We start from the raw sequence: 5,535 nt of genomic DNA, 5'->3' as shown, positions 1-5,535 counted from the left end.
TCTACTGTGTCTTGTACACACACACACACAGAAGGACGTACGACCAGATAGTACCTGATCCGCAGAGAGGATCTCTGCAGAAAAACAGGTTGACTGGGAATCCTAGAATTCATGAAAGAGTAGGCTCATCATCATCACCCTGTAAACTCCTTTTACCAATGAAGTTTCTTCCACTGTTAGTAGTAGTCTCTATTTAACTTTTTCCATATATTTTTCCGAATAATTTTGTTCTATTCTTTTCCTCCATTTTTCATTCATTGAATCATAGAAAAGGCAAGAGAATTCCAGAAAGACATCTATTTCTGCTTCATTGACTCCGCTAAAGCCTTTGTTTGGATCACAACAAATTGTGGAAAATTCTTCAAGAGATGGGAATACGAGACCACCTTACCTGCCTCCTGAAAAACCTGTATGCTGGTCAAGGAGAGAGGAAACCAGTCAGGAAAGGAAATCAACCCTGAATATTCACTGGAAGGACTGACGGTGAAGCTGAAGTTCCAAGCCTCACTCCACGCAGCAGGCCTTCATTTTGTGTTTAAAATATGAATCTAAAAGCTTGCAAGAGTCAAGTTGTTTCCGCCCGGTTTCAAACCGGGGACCTTTTGCGTGTTAGGCGAACGTGATAACCACTACACTACGGAAACCACACGGTCACTTGCGTCGTGACATGTTCAAGAATTGCATGTTTGAACACACCTGACCTCCAAATTTCAAAGGAAGAGGACTCTAGAAACACAGGCAATCCATCAAGTAAGGATCTGCAGTTCCTGAAAGGGGCTGATTTAGGGTTCCACGCCTCTCCAGCAGCGAGGTCCCTGTGTGCCAGCTGTGCGCCCAAGCGCAGAGGTTGCCCCCGCTGAGTCCTCAGTTTTCAGGAGCCCTAGCAGCCAGGGGAGTTAGGTGAGTCTGATCCCCAGGAGGCCCGACGTCCTGCAAGGTCGACGCAGCCCTTCCAGGCTGCGAATGAGCGCTTTAGAGTCCCTTTTCATGGCGCCAGCGGGCAGCGAGCTCGATGCTTTAAATTCCACTCGTGAAACGAATGACACGCCCTCTCCTCTGACCTGCCCTCCCCTCTGCTCCGATGCGCCTGACCCGTGCGCTCTCTCACAGCCCTTTCACAGCACCTCTTCTATGGCGCCATCCGGCACTGGGCGGGGCTAGGGGCAGGGGTTCCTCAGGAGGCACTGAGGTAATACAAGACTTGCATCACATTTTCACGTTTAGCAGGAAGTGCAGCAAGGGCTGAGGCTCAGGTCATTTGCTGCACTCATTTGCCGACCTGGCCCCGCACAAAGCCGTGGAGGAGCCAGGCACGGTCCACGCAGATCTGACAGTCTTCATTCCTGTCTCATCAAACTTGAGATTATTCTTGAAGTACAGCTTTGCTTTACATTTGACAATGCCTGAAACGTCTTTTGTTTGTCTTTTATAAATTTCCAGTTCAACATTTCATGGAGAGTGAATTTTAACAGAGAGGTAAAGGCGGTTTTCACCTTACAGCAGGCAGTTTCTTTTCGCTGAAAAACTTTAATCCAATGTTGTCTGTGTGTCTGTCTCTGGTTTCCTTTAGAAATAAAGCTTCTCAAGTTTAGGGATGCATGTGCCGTTTTCTCCAGCAGTGGCTTTTCTCCTTTTCTTAGTGCGGCGGTCACTGCGTTTCCTTCCCGTCTGAGGTTCAGGGGCTCAAACCCAGGAAGGCGCACCCAGGGTGCGCACCGGCCCCGAGGACTGCGGGGCTCCGACTGATTCCGCGTGGATTCCGAGTGCGGTCTGGAGGTCTGAGTCCCCAAAGAGGCGGACTTGAAGATAGCTTTAGATCAGGACGTTTCATGAGATTTCCCCTTGCTTTCCTCCCCTGCAGGTCCTAGTTTTCACCTCCCACGTCCAGAGGAGCGGGTTCGTCGTCGTTCTGTCGCGTCCGGCGTGCTGCCGTCCCACTTGGACTGGACGAGGATGCAGTGGTCCTCTCTCGGTCAGGGTGGATGCACAGCGGGCGCCCGAGGGACCACAGACACAGCGCCCTGCAGCACCAGGGGACGGGGTGGGGGTCCAGAGTCGGCGATTGGAGCGCGCTGAAGGGAGGGATCCATCCCCTGCCACCGAAGAAATGCCAAGAAGAGAGACGCAGCCCAAGACAAAGCGCAACACCGGCTGCCTCACACCTCCATCAGAGGTTCAGCCTCATCCTAGGCCGGTCAAAGTAAGCGCCGCAGATCGTGGGGGAAGACCTGCAATCCAGGTTTAGTGAGAGGTCAAGCTCTCTTCCGAACCTATTTCCTTGTGAAGCAGGGGCCACTTGGTTCTCAGCCGGTGAAGAGCGTGTCAATCTACTCCCTGAACTCTGTCCTGACTCCGGGGCCTCCCCTGATAATGGCAGGAGGACCAACTGCTTTTCCTCTGCGACCAGCTGAATCTGCAGAGCCTGACCTTCTTCACCTTTGGGTCTTTGGCTCGAGCCCTGGGGGAGAGTTGAATTCGTTCCCTTTTGTTCTCTGACCTCAAATCTGTTTGTCCCACATGTGGGCCAGGCTGATGCAAAGCTAAGTTTCTTCACAAGGGATGAAATTCCTGGTTTTCACAGAGATAATAGATGTCACCAGTAAAGACACTGTAGGGCCCAGATGAAAAGGTGAAGGGATATCAGGAGGTAAAAGTATCCTGCAGTCAGCCTTGTCCTGTCCCCTCCTTGGATTCAGACTGTGGCTTGTTCTGCAAGCTGACTCAGAGCAGAGAAAGGAGGAGGGCTGGTTGTAGGGCCCATTGGGCTTTCAGGTGGTAAGGAACTCCTCCCAAATTTCTTCAGTTCAGTTCATTCAGCCCTGTCTGACTCTTTGCGACTCCATGGACTGCAGCACTCCAGGCTTCCCTGTCCATCACTAGTTCCTGAGTTTGCTCAAACTCATGTCCATGGAATCGGTAATGCCATCCAACCATCTCATCCTCTGTCATCTCCTTATCCTTCGGCTCTCAAGCTTTCCCAGCATCAGGGTCTTTTCCAAAGAGTCAGCTGTTCACATCAGGTGGCCAAAGTATTGGAGCTTCAACTTCAGCATCAGTTCTTCCAATGAATGTTCAGGACTGATATCCTCTATGTTTGACTGCTTTGATCTTTTGGATGTCCAAGGGACTCTCAAGAGTCTTCTCCAGCAGCACAGTTAAAAGCATCAATTAATTCTTTGGTACTCAGTTTTCTTTATAGTCCAGCTCTCACATCCGCACATTATTACTGGAAAAACCATAGCTTTGGTTAGACGGACCTTTATTGGCAAAGTAACGTCTCTGTTTTTTAACATGCTATCTAGGCTGGTCATAGCTTTTCTTCCAAGGAGCAATTGTCTTTCAATTTAATGGCTGCAGTCACCGTCTACAGTGATTTTGGAGCCCAAGAAAATAAAGTCTCTCACTGTTTCCACTGTTTCCCCATCTATTTGCCATGAAGTGACGGGACTAGATGCCATGATCTTTGTTTTTTGAATGTTGAGTATTAAGCCAGCTTTTCCACTCTCCTCTTTCACTTTCGTCAAGAGGCTTTTTACTTCCTCTTTGCTTTCTGCCATAAAGTTGGTATTACCTACATATTTGAATTTATTGATATTTCTTCCAGAAATCTTGATTCCAGCCTGTGCTTTATCTAGCCTGGCATTTCACATGATGTACTTTGCATAAAAGTCAAATAAGCAGGGTTATAATATACAGTCTTGATATACTCATTTTCCAATTTGGAACCAGTCCATCGTTTAATGTCATGTTCTAACTGCTGCTTCTTGACCTGCATACAGAATTCTCAGGAGATGGGTAAGGTGGTCTGGTATTCCCATCTCTTAAAGAATTTTCCACAGTTTGTTGTGATCCACACAATCAAAGGCTTTGGCATAGTCAATAAAGCAGAAGTAGATGTTTTTCTGGAATTCACTTGCTTTTTCTATGATCCAAAAGATGTTGGCAATTTGATCTCTGGTTCCTCTGCCTTTCCTGAATCCACCTTGAACATCTGGATGTTCTTGGTTCACATACTATGGAAGCCTAACTTGGAGAATTTTGAGCATTACTTTGCTAAATATGAGATAAGCACAATAGTTTAGTAGTTTGAACATTCATTGATATTACCTTTCTTCAGGATTGGAATGAAAACTGACCTTTTCCTGTGGCCACTGCTGAGTTTTCCAAATTTACTGGCATATGAGTCCAGCACTTTAACAGCATCATCTTTTGGGATTTGAAATAGCTCAGCTGGAATTCCATCATCTCCACTAGCTTTGCTTGTAGTGATGCTTCCCAAGGTCCACTTGACCTCGAACTCTAGGTGAGTGATCACACCATTGTGGTTATCTGTGTCATGAAGATCTTTTTTGTACAGTTCTTGTGTATTCTTGCCACCTTTTAAAAATATCTTCTGCTTCTGTTAGGTCCATACCATTTCTTTGCACAAAATGTTCCCTTGGTATCTCTAATTTTCTTGAAGAGATCTCTAGTGTTTCCCATTCTATTGTTTTGCTCTATTTCTTTGCATTGATCACTAAGGAAGGCTTTCATATCTCTCCTTGCTATTCTTTGGAACTCTGCATTCAAATGGGTATATCTTTCCTTTTCTCGTTTGCCTTTAGCTTCTCTTCTTTTCTCAGCTACTGCTAAGGCCTCCTCAGACAACCATTTTTCCTTTCTTTTTCTGTCCCCCCGTTTCTTGGGCCAAGGAAAATATAAGTGCACCTGCTGCCACAACTTCCACCCTGCTTTGTATTTCTTGAATGGGAATGTATATCTCAGGAAAAGGGAAGTTCTGTTTCCAGCCAGGACCTTTCGCATGTGAGGTGAATGTGATAACCACTACACTATGGAAACAAGGCCTGTATTTTGCTTGATGATATCTATGTCCATGTAAACCTCTGGTACTGCCCACCTTCTCCTGGTCACCAGTCTTTCAAACTGAAGAATGAACCTGGAACCACCAGTGATATGTCAGACTGCAGCTCCCAAGAGGTCCTGCTCTAGGGCTCCTCCCTTCCTCCTGAAACCAGGACCCTTGAGCACCCAGAGTCTGGCTTCCAGATCCCACACCCAGTGCAGAGTCTCCAGTCCCACTGCTATGCCCCTGAGAGCAGCAGTTGGCCCAGTGGATGCCTCAGCTCTGGGAAGCTACAGGAGTGGGGTTATCTTTGTTTGAACCTGAGGGAGCCTGTCGCACAACAGTGTAGACCCTGCTCCTCCAGTGCTGTGGACCCACACTTGGGTTGCCCTGTTCATCATGCAGGGAGTCGGTGGCCTTGGCTCTCAGAAATGATCAGAGCTTTGAATTCACTCAGGAGCCATACAAGCTGCTCTTGTCGCCCTCCACTCTTCTCCCAAACTTGAAGTTCAGGCAAGTCAGTGAACTGCTTCTGGTCAGTTACTTGTTCAATTAGCAAGGCCCAGGTGCTTTAGGGTAGCTTGATAGTTGAAAAGCAAACATCAGAGTGCTGAAACCTTTGGGATTCTGTCTTCAGAAAGAAAAAAAGAGGGGGATGAGGAGGCCCCCAACTGAGGCGTGGGTTCCCAAAT

General features: G+C 47.5%; 1 non-coding gene across 1 annotated transcript; it reads right to left on the bottom strand.

Annotated features, from left to right (window-relative positions):
* TRNAV-AAC lies at nucleotides 572-644 on the bottom strand. Its single transcript has one exon. It is a non-coding gene; the product is annotated as a tRNA-Val (tRNA).

Source organism: Capra hircus, chromosome 3 (genome assembly GCF_001704415.2).
Source record: "Capra hircus breed San Clemente chromosome 3, ASM170441v1, whole genome shotgun sequence".
Taxonomy (NCBI): Eukaryota; Metazoa; Chordata; class Mammalia; order Artiodactyla; family Bovidae; genus Capra; species Capra hircus.
The sequence above is the reverse complement of the archived record's forward strand: the minus strand, read 5'-3'. Positions and strand labels throughout refer to the sequence as shown.